The sequence below is a fragment of the Chenopodium album genome, chromosome 22, assembly GCF_948465745.1.
Source record: "Chenopodium album chromosome 22, dcCheAlbu1.1, whole genome shotgun sequence".
NCBI lineage: Eukaryota > Viridiplantae > Streptophyta > Magnoliopsida > Caryophyllales > Amaranthaceae > Chenopodium > Chenopodium album.
The window spans coordinates 7,435,964-7,449,155 of NC_137855.1; the positions used below are offsets into that span (position 1 = coordinate 7,435,964).

Sequence of the window (13,192 nt, forward strand, 5' to 3'; positions counted from 1 at the left end):
GAGTTATAAGATATTGATTAAAACTTATAATTAATATTGTATTATTTATGAAATATTAGACATATCAATAATAAAACATTAGTGATATGATATTAGATTAGATTATTGTCCCTATAAACTTCATAATTCTATATTAATATATGATTTTTTACTATCATTTATAACTAGATTAGATATCAAGGCACAAAAAGCCCATTCTTTTGGTGGAGTACTAGGTTAGCACCCGTGCGATGCACGGGTTTCACAATAACTTATTTTTGGATTTTTGTTTTCACATTTTTTTTTTTGAGTTCAAAATGTTCACTTTAATTATTGACCTCAATTATTATGCTAATAACTTTCCTAAAAAAAATATTATGCTAATAACGCTTTTTTAATCAATATCAATTTTGTTGTTGTAAAAAAAACATAAAAAAACAAAAAAAAACAAACAAAAACTATGCTAATAACTCCTAAAAAGACTCCAACAACCTAATATCAACATAAATTAGCAAATAATAGATTCCTTTTTTAATTAATTACCTAAAAAATAGTAATTATCTATTTAAAATTAATAAGCATTTTGTTTCAAAAAAAAAAAAGCATTTGAGCGGAAAATCTTTTCATAAGATAGCGCCACGTATACAACTTTAGAAAAAGATGACATCAGCGGTTGCTACTTTAGTATAAGTTATAGATAGATTGTGCATATTCTAGAGGCTTTTAAAATAATCAAGCAAGGCCATTACTTGCTCTTGATGTCTCTAGAATAATATCCTACTTGAATGTTCTAGAGCATTATTGACGACATTGGAAATCATTAGAATATAATACATGGTTCGTGAATTTTCTAGAACTTTATGGGTACAAGAATGATGGAGGAATTTCTAGAATATTCCAGCCATTTTTTCCAAAGTCCATCCCTAAAAATATAGGTCATGGGCATTAAATCACTTAATACAACACAACATAAGAAGTCATACCATACACACTAGCCTTCCTACATACTACACCTCCTTGTACTATACACTTATATACGGATCCACATTTCCTATCTTGTAATACTATTTTGTAAGTACTTCACAAAAGCAAGAAAATTTGTAGAAGTGATACATGTCGTTCCTTGGAACCATCCCAACAGATCAATTAACCATAGAATACTAAAAAGATGGTGTCACTGAGCTTAAGAACCTCTAACTATTCTACCTCACCCCCTCCTCCACAAACACACATCTTTCATAAGATTCACAAAATACAGTGATAAAGAATTTTCCTATGCCTTCCAGAGAGAGAAATTAAAAACTAATTTATCTATATGATTCATGAAAAAGTTTTCGAGAAAATCACCCAACACTTTAATGAAAAAAGATGCCTAGGATAACCAACTTAAAGCAAATTAAGTCTAACAATTGATACCAATTTTCATTACAGTTCAAAGAAGACATTTACTTCAACCAATTCAATCAACCATACCTTCCAGATCAATGGGCAGATCTCCAATAGGAATCTTGTAGACAGTGGCTCTTGAAATATCACATTGTGATGTGAGGGACCCAAAAGGAACAAACTAGATCAACACACCTTTTTTTAAAAGTTAAAAAGCAACGCATTAAATAGTAAGCCCCCTCACCACCACCACCACCACTTCAAAAAAAAAAAAAAAACATTTAATGCATATGATAACAAAAATTAACTCCCTTTTCAGCATAATATAGGTATATAGCATTAAAAAAAGAGGTAATGATACATAACAATTAAGTTTTTAAGAAAAACTTACATGCTTGTTGGGTCTATGTTGCCAAATGAATAAGATATAACACGACCGGATATGAATATCCTACATGCTTGGTTATGAAAGCATTTCCTAAAGTGAGGATTATGTCAATCACAATCACATTATTTAATGTCATTTAAATAAGGGTGATGAAGTCTTAAAAAATGAGGGTGAAGGCTTACGGAGCGACAACACCTCGTACATCAGATGATTTGCTAAGGCCGGCTTCATTTAGCCATCCTTCAAGTTCTTCAGCTAATTTGCTAGCTGAATAAGAGACATAAAATCTGCTTAGAAAAGACAAACACTTAGAAATGACCAAAGACAAGAAGATGTACTCGTATAGACCTTTTAAATGCAAGGCAAGATTATAGAACAAAAAATATATATAGTAAAAAACATTAAATATAATTCGAGAAAATAATATCAAGCACATAGAAGTCTTGAACCATTTATCTTTTACTAGTTATAGTATATTATAATTATATATATTCGTAGTTATATAACTTATATGTGTGCAGCCCCATTTCGGAGATTTTGGTTAAACAAGACAAAAATACAAATTGGGGCCTGGTTTTTCAATTGTGTCTTAAATACAAGTAGAAGCAACATAGAATGGATACTGCAATTGTAACAACACCTTTCTTGTAGACAAGCAATGGCTTGTTGTATGCATCTAGATAAGGACAACCTTAGAAGCAAACATTCAAATTTTAAGCATTGAAAAAAAGCATCAAACACCAGGAAGCCAAGAATGTCCTAGAAGATGGGTACCACAATCCTCTAAATTATTGACTTTTGGTGGCATCTCAGCCCTTTTTTGGTCAGTACTAAATTATAGAGACGAAAGTGAAAAAAACGAAAAGAATTACAACGGCCTTCGGTAATTGGTCACCCGAAATTCCAAATGCATATAACACAAATACAAGATCCATTCTCAAAGTTAGTGCTCCAATAAATAAGCATGCATTTATCATGTCTTTAACTATTCCTTTAAAAATCTGTTTTCAGGTTACGACTTACGAGGTCTGCAATTTTACACATATTTCAGCATCAACTTTATTCGAAAGGAGGGAAACCTCAAGCAGGATTCTAATCTCTATGTTCTCGAACATCCTCAATACTGAGTAACTCATGTAATCAAGCTTCTTAGTTTTGAACAGCCGCTGCAAAGCACTAAGACAAACAAGGCCTCCTCCCCTTGTTTTGTGTCAATGCGATGCCCGGGTTGTTTATTGAATTTTAAGATAAACTTTTATCTATATGTCAAATGTTAAAATATATCATTAATACAAATTGATGCGCTTTTTGTGACAATTCAAATAATGTAGTATGTAAGACTAATAATAATATTATTGATAAAGCTCGAGTAAAAACATTATTAAAAAAATAGCAAAGTAAGTTTAAAATATTAGAAATTTCTACTTGACCTATGGCCTGAAGTGACCAGACTCGTAATGACCCTTGACTCGACCCGATTGATAGATCTACATACTTTCAATCGTTTAGAATTGATTATATATTCCTCAAAAAAAAAAAATTAATGGATGTTAGTTGTACGTTTTGAACTACTTCTGTCGCTACAAAAAAATTTATAATAATTATTGAGAATTATAATCTAATGTATGTTTTTTTGAATAAAATCATAATTTAATTTGTACATATATTGATATTTTATTGAAAATTAAACTTTAAACTAATGATTTTATCCTAAAATTCTATCCAAATTGTATTGAAAATAAAAGTTTTAAACTAACTTTTTTTATACTACAAAGGCTATATTAGGACTTGCTCTCTTCAACTTGTTTTAGGTACTTATTACTTATTCCTTAATAAATTCATATCAGATCAGATCAAACCAGAAACATTCAGATCAGATCATAATTTTTAATTATCATTTAATTATTGATAAATATCGTTAATTACGTATTTTAAAAAGTTTATGAAAATTATATATTTGAAAAGTTCATAATGTGATGAATCTAATAAGATCCATTTTGACAATGTTTTCCTTTATAGATTAGTATTAAAATGCGGCCAAAAGTTTAGTCAAATTATTAAATCAGATTAAATCTGTCCAGATAAAAAAAATTCAGATCAAACCTTAATAAAATCAGACCAGATCTACTTGTTTCAGGTAAAGAGAACAAATAGAGATGGCAATGGATTGGATTCGGATCGGGTGGAGCTTCACCCACATCCATCCATTACTCTAATCGCTCCATCCATATCCATCCATCATCCGCTTCACCCATCATCCATATCCATCCGTCCATCATCCGCGGATGAAACGGGTGGAGCGGATAACTAATGGAGGAGTATTAAAGTTGAAAAAAAACTCACAAAAACTTTAATATTTGGTTATTTGTACAATAGTTTTATTAATTTTATTAATTAAAAAGGAAACAATAACAATATATTGTTTGAAAAATTAATTTGCAACAAAAAAATACATAAAATTTTATTGCACATTTCATGTTTTATTATTAAAATTCTTAGATTAAAATATTAATATATGTTAAACGGGTGGGTGGATTGGTAGCGGGTGAAAAAAGTATCATCCTTATCCGATCTGATCCATCACCCGCTTCTCATCCATTTAATTCGGGTTTTCGTCCATTTATTTATTGCGGGTGGAGCGGGTTAGTGGATATCCACTTAATATTGCCATCCCTAAGAACAAGTCCTACATCTATCCAATTTTTTATTAAACAAATAAATAGTATTTTTACATTGCCAACGTGGTGCGACACTTGGCAAAAAGTTGGGACGCCAAGTGTCGCTGTCTCGTGCGATGGCAAAAATTTAGATTTATACTTCGTATATTAGTGATGATATGATATGATATGATATAATATAAAATTCAAGTTATTTTTTTTTTTTTTGGAAAAGAAATTCAAGCATTTGTTTCAATTAAAATACTGATTTATTTTATAAAAAATTACGGAGTATTGTTTAATTAACTTAGTAATTCATAGTTCAGTTAAGTAAAAACCGTGCATTGCACGGAACTTAAACTAGTTTGATGGAAAGAGCTAGAGCCCATCAACTTGACTCAAGCGGCCCAACCCGACTACGTAGATAAACCCAAAATTTTGGTCCAAAGTCTACCTTTTTTTTTTTGGTCCAAATTCTAATTTTAACTCTCAGTAAAATTGGACCTCTTCTGCACTTCATTGCCAGGAAATTGAGACTCGGAGATCAGGTAATGCAAGGTGAGTTCTACATCTTATGAACAACGCAACATTTTTACTGTATGTATATTTATTTAGCACTAGTTGTAATTCTTTTGCTTTTTTTATTTTTATTTTTTGTATTGTCTTAGATTAGATTAGAATTGAAGGTTATGAATTTATGAAATTGATTTTAATTTTTCTTTTTTAGGTTGATTATTTACATATTATATAATGGTGTGAATAGAAGTTGTAATTAATCAACTGTTATCCTTATTGCATATAATTAGCTTATTTGGTTAGACGTTTGTTTGTTAAGCCTTTTTGTGAATTTGAGTACTTGTTAAACGAACAACGTGTTTTTTTTTTTATTTTTATATTGGTGTCGTTCTCTAGTTTATTAACATGGCACTATACAGCAGTTTGATTAAGCATGGGCCACATGACAGTATCCAACAATCTAGTTAGGCATGACATTATTCAACATCTGTAGGAGACATTGACACGGTTGAACTGAACGGTAGGATATGCTGCACGAGTGCCTGCACCAGAGGCGCATTTGCAACCATTGTACCCATTGCCTGATGCTTTGTTTACTTGGTTTAATCTGAAATACAAGCAGACAAGCAAGAAGTTACAGTTTGGTGAAGAATCTGTGATGGCTAGGTTAGAGGTTCATTACCTTCCAAACAAGATCACAATGGTTGCAAATGCGCCTCTGGTGCAGGCACTCGCGCTAGGTAATAGCTAGCTGCTTAGAAGCTTCAGAGAATTAGTCGTTTCTTGTATAAGAGGAAATTGTACAGCCATATTATCACTTGTCTGGTGATATTTGTAGCTCTTCCTAAAACATTTAAGATGAACACTTAAGACACAGTGGAAAATTCCGGATGCAGAAGCGACCTCCTATGGATGAGCATGTGGAGCTATTTCAACAAGACAATCCTTGTTAGGGAGCAACCTTCAATGGTCAATTGTGTCTGGATGACTGAAAAATTTGCATAGAAAAAGAATGGCTTGATAGATGAAGATCACTGTGTAAATGTGAAATAGGGCCAGGCAATAGAGGAATAATGGCTTATCAGATCTCTGGATACTGTTCAATTTCTAATGTAAATACAGTACAGAAAAGATAACAGGCAGAGTTTTTGATTTATTTTTCCTCAAATGAGCCTTATGCTTGACATTAGTTATCAAAGAAAGATATATTCTTTAATGCATTATTGCTCTACATTTTTGGTCCCTGGTCTAGCTAGTTTGTTTTTTTATTTGTTATTTTTGGAATGCTGATATTGGTACTTCTTTCTCATGTGTTTTTCTTTGGATGCAGAAGCTTAACGCCTTGTCTCCTTTTCGTGAGGAATCAATTTCCTGTAATTGGATTTCCCTTCTTAACCAAAGAGCTCCTTGCTTTATCTGCTGTCCTTGACATGTCCCACGGATGATGGCTTTGGTTGAGTCCAAAGATCCTCTCGATTCTGATGCATTTATGGAACTGGCAATACAGGAAGCAAAAGCTGCTCTTCGCAGACTTGAAGTACGAGTTGGTTGTGTAATTGTCGAGAGTAGGAAGGTCATTGCAGCAGGAAGTAATCGTACTAATGAGACACGAGATGCTACAAGGCATGCAGCGATGGAAGCTGTCAATGGCCTTCTACAGCAATGGCAAAGAGATGGTTTGTCACAATCTGAAGTTGCTAAAAGAATATCAGAGTGTGTCCTTTATGTAACATGTGAGCCATGCATTATGTGTGCAAGTGCCTTGTTATATCTTGGATTTAAGGAAGTGTATTACGGATGTAGAAATGAAAAGTTTGGAGGATGTGGTTCAATTCTTTAACTGCATGCAACCAGCTGCACACAATCAAATAATGCTGGAATAAGTGGTTTTAAATGCACTGGTGGAATTAGGGCATCGGAAGCAGTTTCTCTTTTCCAAATCTTCTATCAACGTGGAAATTCTTGTGCTCCCAGGCCTCATCGAGCTGTAGTTCAACCCTAGCACTTTGCTCTTATTGATTGTCAATTCCTTTTGAGATGTCTTCATTGCTTTTATAATGTATGTTTACTGTAATTGTTAAGAGCTAGTGGTTTGAGGTGTGAAATTTGGAAGATTGAAAACTGGCTAAATGCATTATTCTTGTGATTCATCTTCAAATAAGTCTCAATATCTGGAATGCTTATTAGCTTTTAAAGATTTGCATAGCTAGAGCTTGGAAGGTGGTATTATTATACATGCACTCCAAAAACCGAGCATGTGGCTGATTGTTCCTTTAGCTGAAATCTATATGCTCCAGCTCCTTGATCGGGATTAAAAAATTGGTTTCCTGGTGGTTTTATCTGTTCTGGAGTGGGATTTTATTTACGTCAAAGAACCTTTTTGCTTCTATATTAATTGGATGAGCTTCTGTTCCCTTTTGGGACTTCCTTTCAAAATTTGGATGAGCTCTAGATGCACATAGTATAAAGGTATGTTTGTTTTCAATACAGCTTACTTTCTTAATCATGCCATATTCCATTGTGCTGTGACCCTGGAGTCTTGGAGAAGGTGACCCCTAATTACTGGTAGCTCAAATTGTTTATAGTTACTTCTCCTCTCTCCCATATTACAGTCTGATAATTTATCATACACATATATAAGATCTTCGGAGAAGATTTTTATTTCTATCACAAAGCTGATTTTGGCGGTAGGCATTTCCTTTTTTACTATCTCTTAGAATATATGGCTCTGTGTTTGTGTTTCTGCATTTGTGAGTGATTTGTGTCCACTTGTCTATGAACATATATGTTTCTCTTTTTTTATACTATTGAGAACTGATTCAGGTTTTCACTATCTGGTAGATGCTGGGAATTGTGTAGTGTGTGTGTGTGTGTCCACATGTCTGAAAGTATACGTTTTTCTATTTCACACTCTTGAGAACTAATGCATGCTTTCACTATCTATTAGATGCTTGGAATTGCGTAGGGAAAAAACTAAGGACCGTGTTATAGCAGCTGGAACTCTTGCCATTATGGTGTATCTTTTTAGGGTATCTGTTGTCCTTGTCCAAAGAATATGATTTAACCCCCTGTTCTGTGGGCTACAAGATTGAGGAGACTCCTGATAGTCCTGAGTAATATGGATTTTTTGAACCTATAGTATAGGGCTATACTCAGTTACTCACTGGCCTCCGTCAATCTAAGATTGCCCCATTGGAGTATGGGTTTTTTTTTTTTTTTTTTTTTTTTTTGGTTGAGTGGAATTGATGAGAAAAATAGAAAATATTGATTGGACTAAAAGTAGTGTATGTGAGAGTAAAGTCGGGGCAATCTCAGAGCGATGGAGGGAGTACATTTTGCAATTTTTAACAATCAATCTGCCGATTCTGAACATGCTGCTATTCAGAAATCAGAGTTGTTCCTGCTATTGTAGTTTTTGTTTAGTTGTTTTAGGGCATGGCACATAAGTTAATATGCCACTCATTTATTTTATTATTATAACCAAATGTTCACTATGCTAGGACTACTTCTGACCTTGGATAATTGCTGTTTTTATTTAGTAAACGAGCAGTTGCAACTGCATATGTTCTTGTATATTTATTATTTTGGAAGTCTGCATTAATAATGTGTATGTTACTAACCTTTAACTTATAATATTGTTATGGCTTCTCAGTTAAGATATGGCATCATTGTGGAATTTCCTTCTGATATTCCAAGGTAAGTACAGCTCAATCAGGTGTTTCTCATAAAGGTTCCACTTGTTTATTTCTTGCCTCTTTTTGGTGGAGACCGAAGAGTGGATGTTTAGGTATCCCTATCCCCTTTCAACACCGTTCTTCAAAAGGAAGGCAAGAAAGAAGTAGAAATGATCATACTAAAGGTTCTTTTGTTGCCACTGATACTTGATGATTTGCTTTATTAATTCTGTCGTTTTCGGACTTGTTTCTTATGATTTGAAGTAAAGAAGGGTATCAAGTTTAACATTTGAAAAATCATCCTTTAAAGAGAAAGGTAGAAGAATCAAAGCTTTGAAAGTTGCCTTGCAATGTCTCAGTGCTTTTCGATGGAACCTCAGTTTGCTTAGTGCTATTGTACCTTGAGTTTGCTTTTAATTTTTAACTTATTTGCTTTTTTCAAAAGGATTTAGGATATGCTTGGTGCAATTCTAGATCGTGTGTTTGAAGTTTGAACCCCACTGTATAATATGGCAGAAAGTTAACCTTCATTGATAATAATTTCGACTGCATCAGTGGAGTAAATATGGATTTTACACTGGCTACCTTATTTAGGCGTGTAGAGTGCATACCCGTGACTGGAAAATACTGTAAGAGTTAGCTTAGTTCTCTCTCTGCAGAGAGGACATCTGAATGATAGTAGTACTGGAATGCTTTTTGTTTATTTTTATTATGTTGCTATGAATTTTATCTGTGTTGCTTGATTTAATCAGGATTTAAAATAAAATAAAATGAAATAAAATAAAAACAAAAATGACTATGTTGGCTAGCAACCTAGAAATAAATAGTTGTAAAAGGGAAAAAAAAAAAAGGATGTTGAAACTACACATCTCTCCCCACCATCAGAACTTTTTATCGTTTAGTTTTACAGTGGAAAAGTGAAGAGATGAAACACTGATAATAATACTATGGCAACATAGCCAAAGCTCAATGATTGCCTGGACTAGAGGACTGTCCTCCATAGTGGCAATGATTGGTTTAGAACTTTGTCCTATCATTACATCTTTGAGCTTTAGGACGTTTTTATCACGCTCGCCTTATCTTTTAGATTAGCCCTTATCCTTGTGACCTGTGAGTGGCTGTAACTGTAAAGGATGATTATTTCAGAACAGGCTTGCTAAGATAACGTTTTATCAGAAAAATGTGCAGTTAGCTTCAATGGAGCTTACAGCATGCCATTTTGATGTTTATAATTACATTTTCTGTCATGTTGAAGTCTTCTATGGTCAAATCTGGAGGACTGCTGACTGCTGAGATTTCTTCCTAAAATCACCAGGAAGCTAAACCTGTTCTGTGGATTTTCGTTGTACGTATAACAACGGAAGGGGTATTGGAAAAAGGGGAGACTTGTTTAAAATCTTGTGAACACTCAATATCGCTTGAAATGCTTTGAATTAAGGTGCTTATCACAAGTGAATATTGTTATAATGGATATCAGAACCTTTTACAAGTGGATATTGTTACTATGTGCTTTTGTTATATCATTTAAAGGAGGACGGGAGGAGACACGGTCTTTATTCCTGTAAAAGATGTACATACAAAGTTGCATCTATCTGATTTTTAAATAACATCCTTTCTCTGGTTGCTCTTAAAAAAATTTGCAAAAGAATAATTTTGTTACATTGTTTTGGACATAAGTGTATAGTATGCATAATGCTAAACTCTCAATTGATTTCTGTTCACTAGTTTACCTGAAGCATCCTCTCCATATATTCTTTTGTATCTCAAAAGCAATGATATGTTCAATCTGTCGCATCAAATTGTTGTGCCTTGCAGCTCTGCTTGTTTAAAATACTCTATTTTCTAACATGTTTACTGATCAGATATTTTCTTCTCAAAGCAGCGAAGAACAACACACCATAACGAGGGGCTTGTAGATATTCGCGCATACATGGAAGTGTAGATATTTTTTCTTGTTTATCTTCACATATAAGAAATTAGGAGAATCTGTTAATGAAGGATGGACATCCTGGTTACATGGTTCACTAGTGAGGTATGATTCATATGCTTACTCTAATTTATGTTGTGTTTCTAAGTTAAGGAATCTTAGCTTTAGCTTAAAGCACTTTTTACTGTTTAGCTAAAAGAAGAGTAGTGGATGCTCCAGATCATGGAATCATGTCTTAGTTAAACTGCTCACAGGGTCCAGGGGAAAACAGCATAAATCATATCTGCCAATACTTTTCCTGATAAGTGCCGATGATTGGGTTCGTTCTTGACAGTTTGCTTAAATTTTGAACTCATTTGATTGAATATATGAAGGATTTGCTGTGCACTGTACCTGTAGTCATTCTGATTCCAAATTGGGATGGAACATCACGTTATTTACTTGATACGGAGTGACAAATTTTGTAACACTTTTACTCCCTCCATTCAATATTCACTGCCGTTTAAATTTGTGGTATCTTAAGTGGCGTATAATACTGTATGAGAAAAGTTAGTCGAGTGATCAGAATCATCAGATAATATGGAATGAATTTGGGTAAAGAGAGCCGTCATAGGATCTCTAGTGAGTTTGTATTTTTATTACTGCAATAATTAAATTCTGCAACGAAAAAGCTAACAGAGGCTTCAGAAAATTTTCTTATTTTTATGACTATCTGCTGAAATATGTACACATACTGGTAAGTTATTACATGTGCTGGTATGATTTATCTTGGACTAGGAAAGAACTCTAGCAAGTTTCACTACTACAAAAGGTGGAAACTACATCAAGATCGCATAACGCATGCTGTCACTTACCATAAGATGATCGATTTCTGATGTTCTCATCGTATCTCCTGTAACCCACGTTCTATCAGCTGTATTTCCATGCCGTTTAGAGAAGCAAGAAAGGATTGAAAAGGGGATGCGAACAATGGTATAAAAAACCAATAAACCATTCCAAGGCTGCCTATTTTGTTCAACCTCATCGGCGTATATAGGCATTATGGTGCCTATCCCATTACTAAACATTGCTTCATCAGCAACTTTTGGGCTCTTCCTTCTGGTGAGAACATGCTCCCTCAAAGCCATGAATGTTCGCGACATCTTACAAGAAGTAACACAGCTTGAGAACCCGATTTCTTACACTAGATGATGGTGGTGTAGCTAGTTTTGCAAAGAGAGGAGAGAAGCTTGGGATAGAAAGAGGAGAAATGGTTATGCTTGTTCCTTTTTAAATTACAGATTAGGCTTTGTCTTGCTTTATGATTTGATAATGGTGAGTTAGTGGTGGGTTTATGCTTAGTTGTTTAGTGCTTATGACTATGAAAGCAAGGTACGATGCTCCATCTTATCAGACGTCTAGTTCCACTTATAAATACTAATGCTCCTAGGGGGTTGTGGACCCTACATAAGAAAAAGTAATAAAGGGTTGTTGAATTGATCTTTAGGAGTGAGCTAGTTACCTAATTGTGAGGGTAACCTTGGAAATTTCTTGTAGTTTAGAGGTGTATATAAGGAAGGTTTTTATTATTCTTCAAAACAACATGAACTATACGCATTCAATTGCTACTTGATAATGATGCGAAATTTGATTTCTAATAATGATGTGATGTGAGTTATAATCATAGTACATATAATATAGTTTTGAGTATGTGTATTTAATATCGTAACCTATCTTCAGATTTACCAAGGTGTATAACAGAAGTCGTGGATAAAAACTAGAATCAAACTCAAGCTAAAAAGTTGGTAGCACTTGTAATAGAATCACAAAGTTGAACCTCATATTCTCTTCTAAAATGTACATCTTCTAAATCATGCACTATCGACAAATATTTAAGGAGGATTTTATTTAATTTATTATTCTTTGAAATAACATGAATGATACACATTCAATAACAAACTGATAATGTGCAAAAGGTATTTTGTATTTGACCAAAATTAAGAGATTATGTAGCATTTTAATGATTTGATGTGACTTATGTAACACTGTAATCTGTCTTTAGATATACTAAGGCCTTGCTCTTTTGAGCTTTTGGGCAGAGTTGGGATTAGCAAAGCACATCAGTGCAGAGCAGTTCAAAAGAACTCTCCTGTTTAAAAGTCGGTAGCACTCTCCTGTTTAAAAGTCAGTAGCACTCTCCTATTTATAAGTCGGTAGCAGTCGTAGCAGACCCATTATGATATACTTCATCATCTCCTACAAAAAATTAAGCCACAACATGCACTTACGACAAAAAATCAATAAATCAAAATTTTCTTTTTCTCAAATTGGGCAACTTATCAAACTTTAATTATTATTAAGGTGGTTGTTAAGATAAATTAAATAAATTGTTAGCTTTTATTCCGTTACAAAACAATGAAGGAAATTACGTTGTATGCCTCGTGCTTGAATTGTTTAAGCGCAATAACGTCAATAAGTTTTTTCAGTTGTGTGTGTGGCTTTGTCTACAAGTCACTACAAAGACAAATGGGAGCTTAATTATGAGTTTAATGCTTTGTTATTTAAATTAAGTTGCAAGACTTGCAACTTGCAAGCCTTAACTTTCAGTTGTTTATAGTTATAATTGCACTAAGACATCATCTTTGCTGAACTTTATAGCTTTATTTACAGAATTATACAAAGTTTT

The 13,192-nt window shown here is 33.6% G+C and overlaps 1 long non-coding RNA gene and 1 pseudogene across 1 annotated transcript; both read left to right on the forward strand.

Annotated features, from left to right (window-relative positions):
* The first annotated feature begins 6,370 nt into the window (after positions 1-6,370).
* On the forward strand, positions 6,371-6,928 carry LOC145606329 (tRNA-specific adenosine deaminase TAD2 pseudogene; annotated as a pseudogene).
* Positions 6,929-10,065: 3,137 nt separating this feature from the next.
* On the forward strand, positions 10,066-12,167 carry LOC145605541 (uncharacterized). Its single transcript, XR_014105091.1, has 2 exons — positions 10,066-10,632; positions 10,782-12,167. It is a non-coding gene; the product is annotated as an uncharacterized LOC145605541 (long non-coding RNA).
* Positions 12,168-13,192: the final 1,025 nt, after the last annotated feature.